The sequence below is a fragment of the Cupressus sempervirens genome, chromosome 1, assembly GCF_028749045.1.
Source record: "Cupressus sempervirens isolate cs-2001-9-10 chromosome 1, ASM2874904v1, whole genome shotgun sequence".
NCBI classification, from domain to species: domain Eukaryota; kingdom Viridiplantae; phylum Streptophyta; class Pinopsida; order Cupressales; family Cupressaceae; genus Cupressus; species Cupressus sempervirens.
The window spans coordinates 858,842,031-858,857,412 of NC_143118.1; the positions used below are offsets into that span (position 1 = coordinate 858,842,031).

The window sequence follows — 15,382 nt, forward strand, 5'->3', positions numbered from 1 at the left end:
AGATTTGTGGTTGTCCTAGATGGAGGCAGGGTCATCATAGGATTCAATTGATTTGAAGTTGAAGAATAAAATTGTTAGAGCATGCATAAATATAGAACACGTGGACTAGCATGGACAAGATTGTTAGAGCATTAAAAAAAAGGATTGTTCGAGCATGTATTGTCAATGATTATGATCATTCTTATATATATTTAGTGGAAAACAAAAGTGGGGAATGAAACATGTGATCTACCTGAACCACCTGCAACACCCTCATCATGGGAATGGGGTTTGAATTCACACAAAAAATTTTGTAAAGACAATGCATCCATATTTTAATTAATTCCATAAAAGAGCATAACATAAAAACCATTATTTAACTCTTGTTATAATTAAAAATTTCATTAATACTTACTTTTAAGGTTTCAGAGCTGTGCAACAATTCAGATCCTCTATCTTTTATTTCTTGAGTAGTAGGCTTTATGGTTGCCAAACGTATAATTTCTCTGCCAATTTTCTTTAGCAACTTTTTAATCTAACTGATCAGGTCATCGATCTTTGCTAAATCAATATAGAAAGGATCCTACTTGGGGGGGGGCGGGGGGGGGCTGATCAGTGACTGTAGGTTACTTTCCCTCCCTTCGACCACTGGCCCTCTGTGACAACAATAGTATTAGTATTATCAAAATTACTCCAAAACAATGAAGAAAACAACATTAATTTTTTTTTTTTGCTTCTATCTAGTTTGCACAATTACAATGAGTTTTACCTACTCATGTGTAGATGAGCTGGGAACATCACCACCATCCCCTTTGGGCAGTTGCTCCATATTGTGCCCCTGTGTCAAAGATCAAGCATAAAAATGTTAGCCAAAAATTTATTGACTAAATGGTATGTTGGAGTCATTGATTAGAAGTTGGTTTAATAGTATGTACCACCCCATGATAGTAGCCTCATTTGTATCTATGCAGTTCAAATTGTAATCAATAAGAAGCTCTTCCCTTGCACGTATTGATTTTATCGCACAGATGAATACACAATTTCCCTCGCGTGCATCAAATATGCAATTGGGTTGCTTTACAATTGACCCAGGTCGTGTACTATTTATAAAACCTGCAATATTCCCTATTTCTTTTGGCCTTCCATCAATGTATATAGCCACACTTTTACTTTGATTATTGTCTTGCTGTTGTATATAATTTTTTGAGAGGGCATACCTACGCATACTTTTTTTATATTGAACAATATGGATCCAACTTTTGTAATCGTAACATGGTCCAACATACTCCATCAATTTAGAAACTTTGTTGTAAGATACCTTTATGTTGTCCATAGAAAATAGGCCCAAACCATGTAATGATGATGGTGCTATGAAATATATCCTCTCGTTAACACAAAAATTAGTGTTTATTGGAGGAAGTTCCTTGGGTACCCAATGTTTCTGTAGATGTTGGTACCTCAAGGGCACCTCGATGTCACCTTCCATCTCATCATCATAAGAACATGACCCCCCTTGAGCAAGTTAAAATTTCACGCATTTATTGAATTTCCTTCTAGTCCTTTGACCTCTAGTTAATCTCCCTGTTCTAGATAAACTACATGTCTCACTTTCCTCTTCTATTCCTATATTTCCCTCACTTGAGGAAGACACTTCTGACAAATACCTAGTCGCTGGTACCTAAAAATGGGAGAGATCTTAGAAGAAATCAATCTTACTATTGAAAAGTGTATTAAATAGATTGTCTATAAGGAGTATTGACTTATACTTGTCGATCCACAAGACTGTGCGGAATGTTCCTGAAAGGGGTTTAGTTTCCTGCAAATGTAATTCAATTATCATGAGCATAATCTTATCATAATCATAATCACATCCTTCATAAGCATCATATAAAAATTAAAAATATTAAAAGGTACACAATATAACACTTAAATCAGGCTCACATTATAAGCCTAGTAGGGAAGTAGGCCTAGTTAAGGGCTAAAACTGGGTTTTTGTATTAGTTGATGAGTTGAGGGCTTAGTCACCTTGGGGACATGCTATTTGAAGTTTTTTGATGTGTGTGGAGGTGGAGGAAACACCTAGTTAAGGTGAAGTCAAGTTTGGCGCTTATTGAGGTATTGTGAGCATTTGATAGTTTGTTGATTAGATTGCTTGGATGAATCCATTGGATGGATTGAGGGACATTCATGGGATTATTCCAAAGATGTAGAACCTAAGGTGGCATAAGCATTTGGTGTACACTCTGATAGGTTATGGAGTTGGCTTGGATCAAGGAGAGGGATCTTATGAAGATGCTTGGTTGGTGTTGTGAGAACACTATGGAAGTCCCTCTTGTTATGAATGATTGCAAGTCCACCTAGGGTCTCTGCATCACCTACAGAGTAAGAATTATTAACCAACAAATTCGGTAAGAACTTATATTATGTTTTCCCTATGAATTTTATTCTAGGTACAACTCCCTTTTATAGATATTTAGTGAATTCTCTTTTCTAAACTAAACACTTACAAATGCTTTTGACTTGAAAGAAAATAAGGCTCAATACATTCATGCATCAATATGTGTTTCAAATAGTTTTATTTAATTAATTTAGATTAATAGTTTATTTAGATTAGCAGTATTCTATTTGTAGTTGAAACTTGTAGCTTTTAAATAGATAATGAATAAACTATGTAACCTATATATAAGCCAAATATATTTCTATCAAGAAATGAATATTAAATAGATTAAGAATTGATGGCATACCTCTAAATTCCATCATCATCATCCTCGTTGTCATCATCATCATCATCCTCCTCCTCCTCGTCATCATCATCATCGTCATCGTCATCATCATCCTCGCCATCATCGTCGTTGTTGTCATCATCATCATCATTGTCGTTGTCATCATCGTCATCATCAACATCATCATCATCAACATCAAAATCATCTTCATCATCATCATCATCATCAGTAGCATCATCATCATCATCATCAGTAGCATCATCATCATCATCATCAACTTCTTCTTCTTCATGAAAATTTGTGTCAGGAACATCATCCAATAATTGTCGATCGTGATCACCATCTACATCATCTTCTACTTCTTCGGTATCTTCTTCTTCCATCGCATTATACTTTATTGGCCTTCCTCTTGGTTCATGTCTAACAACAAATGACCAATCCAGTTTATGTGGAACCTCTCAGTAAAATACCTGCTCACATTGGCTTGGAAGAACATAGGGCTCATCCCTAACTGGCTCAAACGACCTTGTATTAACCATTGTAAATCCATTATCATGTTCAATAATAGTTCTATCAAGATCATTTGAATTAAGTTGTAGCCTATACCATTTGAAAACGAAGAGTACTAATTTGAAGGAACAAAAGTCACACTCAATTATATCATCCAAAATGCCATAGTATCAATTTTCAGACTCTCGAGGATGTAAGTCATTTCTAGATGAAATATTAGTCACTTGAAAGACTACAGTTATTCCTGAATCACAAGTTTTCTTCATGTCATCCAACACTTTAATGCAAAATTTTTGACCATTACAGAACATAGCCTTGTGGTGTTCAACCTGCAATAATATGTGAAACATGTCAAAATTATTGTATCATGAGTTGATAAACATACGGGTGATTAATAAATTTGTACGTACCTGGAAATCTCTTGAACCACATGCTAAATCTATTTCCCTTTGTGTAACATTGGAATCTCCATTACGATGAGCTTCTTTAACCAATGAAGATACACCTTCCCATGTTAATGTGTGACCAAAATGTTGACATCGTTCAATCCATACCGTCATCCAATCAAGATTGTTTGCAATATACAAATGTAGTGCATCCCACTCTCAAGCACCTATACAAAAAAAAAATAGACAACTTACAACTGATTTATTTTGAAGATTAAGAAATAATTTATTACAATAACATCTTATAATTTATTACCTCTCACTTTCCTCAATGTACCTTTCCCCATCAAGTACTCCCCTTCTAATTTTAAAAAAGGCTCGAGATCCCAAATGAGATCTACATGGATATTTGATGCAAACTTAGGAAGATATTTAGTAATGTACACCATAATTTGGTATACCATATATCCCTCTACCACAGAACCCTCAGGATGTGCTCTTTGTCGAACCAAAGCCTTCAAAGATTTCAAATGCCTCTCAACCATCCACATTGACCTAGTGTGTACAGGTCCACACAATTCAATCTCCTCAACTAGGTGTATGAGGTAGTGTTCCTGTGCATTGAAAAAAGTTGGAGGTAGACACTTTTGCATTTCACACAGTAAATGAGGAATTCTTCTCTTCCAATAGTTTATATCTTCTTTATGGATTTCTTTAAATGACAACCACCTACAGTAAGAGATTCAAGTCACAAAAAATATATAGATACGAGACTTTACAAAATAATATACAATAGATTACATAGCAAGAAAAAAAAATGGCGAATATAATAAATATATACAACAAATTGAATATATATTACTACTTACCTCATGTATTTTCCAAGATCGTATATCACTTGTTTGATGTTATTGTTGAAGTGCTCTGGGAGAGATATAGGAAGCACGTACTGTAGTAATTATAAACCAATCATTTCATTGTTTTCTAACATAAAATAATGAATAGTACATGTAGTTTATGAATATATTGTAAATACATAAGAACATAACTTACCTTGACGAAAGTATGCCAATCATGCATTTTGAGCCCTGGCCCAAATTAACTTTTTTTTGATATGAGATTGTTTATGTTTGTAGCAAATCCTGTGGGAAATTGAATTTTTGGTATGACTTCTTTTATGGCATCACTTTGCTGCTCTGTTAATAACCAAGGAAGGGCACTTATATTAATCTGATCTTTGTTGCTATTTGAGTGAATGAAATTCTTCAATGCATGATTGGATTCATGAATGTCATTACAAATTTTAACAATTTTTTCTTTTTCATGCCTTCCATCCAATATTTTCCATAATGTCTCTGTTATATTCTTTCCAATATGCATAGTATCAAACAAATCACAATTTGTAAGTGCTCGTAGTAGGGAAACCTACTAAATTGTCTGGGATAGCTTTTTAGTCCCTTTGGAAGGTTGTTAGTACTGCCTTGATGACCTTCACGATCATCAATTACACAATTAGTAAACAAAAATCATAATAGAAATATATAAATTACAAACATAAACCATTAGGTGGAATGGCATTACCTTGATGATTAATTCTATTATATTCCAACTTCCATAGGCAAGTTGTCATTCTTCATGGCTTTGATGTAGTCTCTTCTTTCCCATTGAAAAGAGGTTTTTTCGTACTTTGATACTTATGATTCCTGTGGAGGAAGTGTCTACACTCATCAAACACCTACTTTCCTAAACTTTTTGAATGACGAGATTTCATCTTTCGACCATAAACTAGACATGCAAATTTTCCCTTTGTTTGAAGACCTACAAGATAATGATATAATTGGATTATTAAATATGTTGATTTTTATAATTAGAATTATCGTGCGCAACTTGAATTCACTATAACATACCACAAAAATGTGTTAGCCTTGGGGCATCATGTATTGTCCATGCAAGTATTGCATGGAATTGAAATTGTCTTTGTCCTATTGGTCTAGACATGTCATACATAGTGACACCATTCCATAACTCCACCAACTTGTCAATAAGAGGCTCAATATATACATTCATATCTTTTACTTGATATTTACCTATTTGAATGAACAGTAATATTACATAATTATTGTGACCATTTTACTGCAAGATTTGTAAGTACATGTAAATTAATAACTATCAAATGATAAGATACTTGGAACAATCATTGCCAACATAATGTGCTCCCTCTTTATTGACATCCACGGAGGAATGTTATTGTTGATAAAAAAAATAGGCCACACTGAGTAAATAGATCTCATCTCTCCAAATGGATTGACATCGTTCGCTGCCAATGAAAGCCTGAGATTACGAGGTTCTTCTTTGAAGTGTTGCCACTTTTCCTCTATTCTCATAAATGCTGAACCATCTATAGGGATTTTAATAATGTCATCTTGACTTCTATTGCATACATGATAATCCATAAATTGAGCCAAGCTACTACACCTAAATAATTGTCGCATCCGTGGAATAACGGGGATGTAACAAAGAACCTTTTGAGGCATCTTTTTTGTTAGTTGATCTATTTGATATCTACTTGTATGACATACAGGACATTGTGTTTCAAATTCATATTCTTTATAATATATAATATTATCATTGGGACAAGCATGTATTGCTTCATGCTCCATTCCAATATCTTTCATAACAGCAGATAATTCTCGATATGAGCAAGGAAGAATATTTGATGGTGGTAACAGAAACTCGCCTATCAATCTACAACAAAAAATATAAGTTGTTAATATAAACAATATTAGTGGTACATTTTTCACCTTTTTTTAACTATAAAGACATATATGACATACCTTAACATACATGACGTCGTTATGTTGGATAAACCATTCATAACCTTCAAGTTCAACAACAACAATACAACAGAGAGAAGAGTTGTTTGGGAGTCTTTTTATAGGGGCTCGTATGCCTTCTCAAGTAGAGGTAAATCAAGGCTATCATCATCATCATGATCAAATATGCTTGGACTAAATGTGTCATGGATCAATATATTTATACCATCATCTTCAATTGTGTTTTCTAGTGCATGATCGTTATCTTCCATGGGATCATTATCTTCACCTTGGATATTCACACCTCCATGTTCCTCCACTTCGAAAACCATATTCTTCAAATTGTTGTGGTTCATATCATATACTTCCCTGGGGAGATCAACCTATATAAAATTGATTAACATAAATAAACCATGATAATCAACTCATCATCAAGTGATTTCATATGTATATAAATTGTTAAAATGATATAATGAACAACTTACTAGTGGATGATAGTGATGCCCCCCTTCAATTTGACCATTCTCCCTACAATGTCTCTTAACTATTTTGATTAGTAGTCTTCTACACTTTAAGCCCTTACAAATTTTTCAAGGAAAATAAAATTTTCCATCACCTTTTCTTTTCAAGTTAGACCACAATCTAGCAATTGTCTCCCTATTTTGTTCTTCACTTATATTATCTGACATGATCGTTCTTCGCAGGAAGCAAATATCAGGCTATGAAAAATTCGGTCTACAACTTTCACAAACTAAGCAAAACTATCAAAAGTACAAAAATCTTCTTAGACCTAGCTAAATACTTTAATATTTTAAAAATACTTTCTTTGACTTTATTCCCAAGACATTTAACCCAATCACCTTTTATAACATTCAGTCAATTGCTCTAGGCAAATTTGTGGATAAGATTATTTGTAAAACTTTGACCAACCACTTGAAGGTCTTATGTCAAGAGACCTTACAACATTAAGCCACTAAAAGCAATTTCAAAATATATAAGCTAAAAGTCTAGTTAAAATATACATTAGATTAAAAAATATACAATTTTCATACTTGAGCGCGCGACTATAAATTGTGCAATGGCCTTCTTGCTTAGCTGTAGAAGCTCTCCAACAATCAAATTATACAAGCTACAAGGCCTAACAACAATTTCAAAACATATAAGTGACAAGGCAAGACATATTACATGACATGGCAAAAGGAACAAAATTTACAAGCTTTAACAAGACATATTAAACGACATCATAGTGCTAGAGAGATTACAATTATATGAGTCAAACATAGTCATGAAAAAGCACATAAATTAGTTATTATATGCAATTAAAAGATATATAGTTAGATAGGGACATCCATAGGGCATATTGAAAATGGAGCAATGAGATCTGGTGGGGGTGAAATAGGTGGCCAAACACAAAGGAACAACACAATAGTGACAGATGCAGATGAGATGGATCGATGGTGGGCAGTGTCAGTGGGGTTGTGTTTAGGAGTTGGATTTTCTAGCGTGATTGCAATGTTGTGCTTTTACCTAAAATCAAGGTACAAGTGTTTTACTTTGATGGATAGTTTTATCCAATATCTTTTTGAACGCTGAATTCATGAAGGTTTTATGTTGCTCTTGATGTATTTGAATTTTTATATTTAACTTCTTACATACAGTTAGAAGTCCCACGAAGTAGTTGTTATATGGGTTGAACTGATTCTTCCTCTCCTATATTTTATTGACCAAATTTCTCAAAATTAACTATTCACATATTACATTTGATTCTAGTTTTCCCTAAATGCTTGCAATTGAATATTAAAGATATAACATTTTGTTAACAATCAAGATAATTCTGTGCAATCAGATTTTATTCAAGAAGCAACTTCTTATCACTTTGAAAGGTGACCAATATTTGGTGGATCTACACAATAAAATATATAATTCTTACATAATTTTGATAATGAGTAGAATGTATGTGAGAATTTCAAAATACATTTCAATTGCCCTAGATACATATTCTTGATAGAATCTTCTTAACAGTTTGCATTTCAAGAGTGCAAACATAAGAGCTTATTTGTACTAAATTAAATATGATTAATGTTGTTTGTTGATATTCTTTCTGCTGAAAATTGTTTTGGAGATTTGGTTAGCAATATGTAGCAATATATTACAAAGATTACAACAAGTAAAACATGGAGGCTCTTCAATATATTTCCAGTGACGTGAAATTTGCAATTGTCTTGTTAACTGGCTCTATTCCACTATCTATATGTCTTGCCAATAATATTTTAGTATTTGTGGACTTTTCAAAGAATGCACTAAGTGATGTCACTCCTAGAAATTTGGTCAGATGTTCTCAATTGAGAATTTTGAATTTGACTCAAAATTATTTCAAAGGTGGGGTACTCGAAGAGTTAGAGAATATTTCTCTACTTGAGACACTAAATCCAAGTAAAGAAAAAATTGCAATCTATTATTCCTCCTCCTATTACAAATTGCACAAAAATTTGAGTATTTGACTTGCAAAACAAAATTCAGGGGTCTATCTCAATTTGGATTGGAGAACTAGCAGAGTTACGATTTCTCAGCTTGTCTTTTAATGAGTTGTAAAAAATTCTCTCACCAAAGTTGTTTACGTTCAAGAATCTTCAAATTCTAGATTAATCTCATAATAATTTACGAGGACTGATTCTTGAGAGTCCAGGGATGTTGAATGATACGACAAATGTGACACAAAGTGAAAAACAAAACTCTCTTTATCTTCATCTAAGAACTTGATCGTTACCGCCATTTTCATTGTAAACTATCCCTTTTTGGCCTCTATAAACCTCTTATTTTTGAATCTTTCATCAAACCACCAAAAATGACATGTACGTGGTGCCTTAATCCTCGGCAATCCACTCTTCTTTTCACCCAAATTTACCCCAATTCTCGGAATGGACTTTGCAAAAAGCTCCTCCATTCCACCCAATGCCCAACTACAGAGCCCATACCATGATCTTGGAATGGATGTCGGTGTTTATTTTTTGACATTTCTCAACTTGGTGGAACAACCTCCTCAACAAAAGAAAAACACTCTCCATTAATTTATTGTCCATAAAATTGAACATTTTATCAACCCTAGTCTTCTTACTCTTCCCATGATAAGAATTTTGTTGCTTGGTGCAAGTGAGAGTGAAAGAAATTTCCATCACTCCAATTGCAAAAAGCCTCTAAAACAACAATGTGGTTACCAAATCCAGCTTGTATCAAGGATTCAATTCTGGGGGCACACAAGACAAACATTCTCAATCATTATCAACCTAATTGATGGTACTTACATGGTACTTCTGACAAGGATTGCCAAGAACTCCCATCACATCACTATCATTGCTTGCATACCTCATTAAATGGATGAAGTTGGTGGTGGCCAATAAAAGAAAGGAAAGAAATAATCACAATGGATGAAGTTGATAGTGCCCAATCAGACATGGTGTTGACCTCTTTATTGCCTTGTCTTCTCAAATGTGATAATTTGCATTCATCTAGAGAAGCTAATTCTGCATTAATTTGATCTATGTAGTTCTACAAGTGCTAAGGCAACATGTCCCTTTTATTATTGCATTTACAATGATTTGTGAATCACCCTCAACATGAAGTTTTCTGGCTCCTAGCTGCTTTGCTACTCAACTGTTGAGATAGCAGCCTCTAGCTTCAAAACATGCTTTCTACCATCTGAATCATACTCCATGATCCATCATCAGGATGAAAGAGTTCAATGAACCAAAAATTGGATCATGGTGTATGATTTGAAACGTTAATTATAAAAATAATGTTACACAATCAAATTCCAAAAACATACTATAGAATTCAATGTGGATTGTGGAAGCTTGCTATCTTTAATTAGAAATATACACATGTCACTTCATATAATATTATCTCAAATATCCAACTATAAACAGAATCCATAGGTATTATCTCAATTTCAATACATAGAGAAAAATTAGAGATAAAGAAATCTATCACAGCTAAAATCTTTAACATTGCTGATGCTAGAGTTCATTGCAAGAAAAATCAAGTGTGTGATACAGTTTTTTTAAGGTCAGGTGCATTAATAAGTACAAAAAAATTACATAAAAAAAGCCAAGAGATTGCAATAAATTGGGAGGAAGAAGAAACCAATGAATGTGTACAACTTTATTTGTGAGCATTTACAATAGGTTGCTAGGAGTGACTTAAACCTCACCATTCATCTCTATTGGGATTATGCAAATGCCTATTAATTTCAACAATACCTCTTAATTTCCACTTGCAATAATATTCTTCCTTATGGAGAAACTTGGCTTCTTCTAAATCAATGTGGTATTTTGTATTGAAACAATGCTTAAAAGTGCATAATAGTTTATGTATTCATGTGTAATGTCAGCATTATGTTCTTTATTCAATGGAGAATAGTAAGTGTATTGTAGGTCTTGGTCCATTAGTAAATATGAGGAAGAACGTGAGGGACTATATCATGTGAGAGTGTAGGCATGAGTTTTTCTCTCTGCTCATTGATGAGCCTGGATATATATATGGTAGAATAGTTTGTATGGAGGACCCCTAATTCCTTGGGCTTCAAAGTACTTTTTCAATTGCAGAGGCTTCCACCATATTGTTATTGCACTCTTGAGCAGGAACAAAACTAAACCAGAAGAAACAATTGTCAAACCCCAAAATACCCACTCCATGTTCCACTCCGTGTTTAACACTACAATTCTTCGCTTGAGATTTGCTGCAAATTTTTCTATGCTGCTCAAGTGTAGAATCCCTTCATATTTGCATATAGAAAAAATCACTTGGTTTTTTTCATGTGAGAAAAGATAAATCCAACCACTCTTGTAGTTTAGAAATGGCACAGCTTTGATTTAAGACAAGAAACTACAGTAACCAGCCAGACCATACAATGCAATAAAGTGGATAGTTTCTCCAATATTAAGGGAACCATATGAACAATCAATTCTATAGACAGCTAAATTAAAAATTCACAAGTGGTTCTCTCTAGACTCTAATCCTACATGGCAAAGATCACATTCCTAATCATCTAGTGTTGACAACTTCATGTACGCTTGGGGCCTCAATTACCTTCCTCTCTCAACCTCCGCTTTGGTGATTGCCACTCAACTAGGGTGCAATGCAATATTTGATTATCTAATAGCTGGACAGAAGTTCACTTATTTTTCAATCAATTTCGTGACTCTCCTCACACTGGGTGTTGTGATGCTTTCTTTCAATACAAGGAATGACACACCAGAGGGAGTGCACCATCAGTAGTATATAGTAGGGTTTATTGTCACACTTGGTGCAGCTGCCTTGTATGGATTGATTCTCCCAATCATTGAGCTCACATATAGGGAAACCTCATGCCAAATAACATATACTCTCATTATGGAGATGCAACTCATTATGTCTTGCTCAACAACTGCCTTGTGTTTGATTGGTATGACTGCAAATCATGATTTCAAGGCCATTGGAAGAGAGGCCAAGGCTTCCCCAGTGGGCGAGGTTAGTTATAATTAGGCATTATATTGATGCTTTTTCTTAGTCCAATTCTCTAAACCCTACATTGTGACTATCAGGGATAAGTTATTGTTATTATATAATCTTGTGATGGTGTCTGTTAAATCACAAAAAAAATTGAAAGACTTATACTACATTGACTACTGCTATTGTATTTGTAGGAATCTAATTCTCCTTTACAATAAGAAATTACCTCTAATAGGGTAGACCATCAAGGTTTTAAAATGATGGCTCACCTTCCCGATCAAACACAATCTACTATTGCACCTCCATTTGTTATTCTCGTGTGACCATCTCGTACAAACTTGCCCTCAAACTTGCCCTTGGCTCCATCTGTCGACATTGCGTCTGGTAGCGGAACGGGTTCATGTTGTATAAGAAATGAGCAATGTTTTCCTTTTTTTTTTTCTCTTATATCCCGTTAGCGTCGCAATTGTGATGTCATCGGGCTATAATTGAAAAAAAAAAGCCAAAAACACATTACATTTTCCTGCCATCGTAAATTGATGTCGCAAATTGACCCCTAATGTATTAGTGTTACAACACACTTGCAGTTTGCATATCTCTGTTTCAATCCTCCATTCTTCTTGGCTTTTGCACTCTTTAGCTCTGATAGCTTGTTCACCCTTCAAGCATCCATACCCTTAAGCCTTCTTGCTTTGCTTGCCAATGTGATCTCTTTACTTAGGTCATTGAATGAAGCAATACCCTAGACTCTTTGTCTTCCTTAGGTTCTTGCAAATGACAACCCTTGCTTCTGATCAACCATCTCTATAATAGAGAATTAAGATATTTTTCCATTCAACCTCCATTATCTAGTTTAGGGTTAGGTTGGATTAGGTAGGATTCAATGAATCTACCCCTCATTTCATTTCATTCCCTTCTAGAAACTTCTCCTTCAATCCTCTTTTAATTCACATCAAAATGGCTTACCATGGATTCTATACCACTAACTCATCAAACTTATCTTCCACATGGTTCACACAATCCAAGAAATTACTCTTGTCAGCTTAGATTCATTGAATTCTTGATCTTTCTCATAATGTTGACACTCAGCATTGACTGGTTTCTGGTGTTCAACACATACTATGTTGCTCGACATCCACTATCAAAACACTCGGCACAAACTAAAGTTTACTAGTGCTTGACATCAACTAAACTTTACTTAGCTTACACTATTTCACTCGGCTTACACTAAAATTGACTTTTCTCAGCTCCAATTGATTTTCTACTTGGCTTGCACTAACTTCTCTTGGCACCCACTATGCAAAAGGTTAAGCTTGGTAGACAAACTTTGTTCAACTTGTTCTTCTAACTTACTTAGTGTAACCAACGTTTGGAGCCTTAAGTATATTATCAATCCACTATAATATCACTATCTTAAATAATTCTTGTACTCCTTTTCATATCATACCTTGACCTTTCCTCTAGGTGCAATTGTTACCTCATTTGATCAAATCCTATTCATCAATCAAATAAACAATAGTACTTAAATCATATAAGCAATTGTCTTACCAAAAACTAGCAGGTTTGACATCTGTGACAAAATAATGATTAAAAAATATTTACCATACTTGTATCAATCTATTTTCAACAGTCTCCCTCTTTGACATTGATGACAAACCAAACTGACCAGACTTAATTAGTAAGACCAACAAAATACCAAAAAGAAAATAATTCTTTGTATTGAAATCTCTCCCTCTATCACCAACTTTCATCTTTTGAATAACCAACAGACAATCATCAATCAACTCATTCTTATGAATCCCTCTTGATTACTTCTTATATACCCCTTAACATTTTCTCCCTCTTACTAGGTAGATGTAATCAATAGATACACTTTCTCCCTCAGTAGTTAGGATTAGGCAAATCAAGATTTCTCCTTCATCTCCCTCAACTTTCATCTCTTAGTACACTTTAATTCTCAATATATTTTCTTCCTCTTTACTAACAATGCCAAAGACTTGTCATCTTCATATGCAGATATGAATATTTTACTTTCTCCCTCGATCACCTTGCTTGTAACTATTTTATAACTTTAGCTCTTTGATTAGTTTAGTCATCTCCTAAAGTAAGATCCACTACATCAATGTCTAACATATGTCAATCAACTTGTTTGATGTAGAGCACTCCTCATGCTTCTTAGATAGCCTTTGATAGGGGTATCACCCCTAGTTTACCTCTTAAATAATCATGAGCATCCTTAGGTAATGCTTTTGTGAAGATATCAACAATTTTCTCTTTTGTGTTAACATATTCTGTCTTCACCTCTTTATCTTAAACTAATTCTCTCAAGTAATGATACTTGATTTCAATGTGCTTAGTCTTTGTATGCATCACAAGATTCTTTGGTATATTTATAGAACTTGTATTACCATAATAAAGTATCACAGGTTTAGTGATTTCCTCCTTCATAACTTTGAGTAGTTATTTGATCCATACAATGTTTGTACAATTTATCGCAGCAACAACATATTCAGCTTTAGTAGTAGATTAAGAAATGCAAGTTTGTTTCTTGGTAGTCCATGTAACTAGCCTTTTGCCTAAGAAAAATGCTCCTCCACTAGTGCTCTTTCAGTCATCAATATTTCTAGCCCAATCAACATCAATATAGGCTCTCGATTCAAATTTCTCATTTTACTTGTTGTATAGATCATACTCCTCTATTCCTTTCAAATATCTCATTATTCTCTTAACTGCCATCAAGTGATTCTCCCTAGGATTAGTAAAGAATCTTGCAACTATCCTTACAGATAATAAAATATCAGGTCTATTGTGTACTACATACTATAATTTTCCAATCATAGACCTATATAATATTTGATTCACCTCAGTTGAATCATCATTCTTTAACAATTTATGTCCTTTCACCATAGGTGTACTTATTGGCTTAGAATCTTCCAATCCAATTTTTTTTAGTATCTCCTTTATATACTTTGACTGAGTGATGTATATACCATATTTAATTTAATGTACTTGCAAACCCACAAAGAACTTGATCTCTTCAAATATAGACATCTCAAATTCTTGCTTCATTTCATTTTCAAAAGCATTACATAAAGTATCTTGACCTCCAAATATGATATCATCAACAAAAAATTAAGATAACAAAATACCTTTTCCTTACTCCATCTTCAAATATAGATTGTTGTTATCATTAGTCTTCTCAAATCCAATTTCACAAGATAATTATGAAGCCTCTCATACCATGCTCTTGGTGCTTTCTTGAAACCATATAAAGCTTTGTGTAGTCTACATACCATGTTTTTGTTGTTAGAATCAACAAACTATTGTGGTTTTTCTATATAAGAATCTTCCTCCAATATACCATTTAGAAATGCAAACTTAACATCGATTTGATAAACTTTGAAATCTTTGATTGCAGAGTAAGAAAGCATAGTTCTTACTCCTTCTTGTCTTGCAATAGGAGTGAATGTCTCTCCATAATATA

General features: G+C 33.9%; 1 pseudogene; it reads right to left on the reverse strand.

Annotated features, from left to right (window-relative positions):
* Positions 1-748: 748 nt before the first annotated feature.
* Positions 749-15,382, reverse strand: part of LOC149580546 (uncharacterized) — a 131,790-nt pseudogene continuing 117,156 nt past the window's right edge.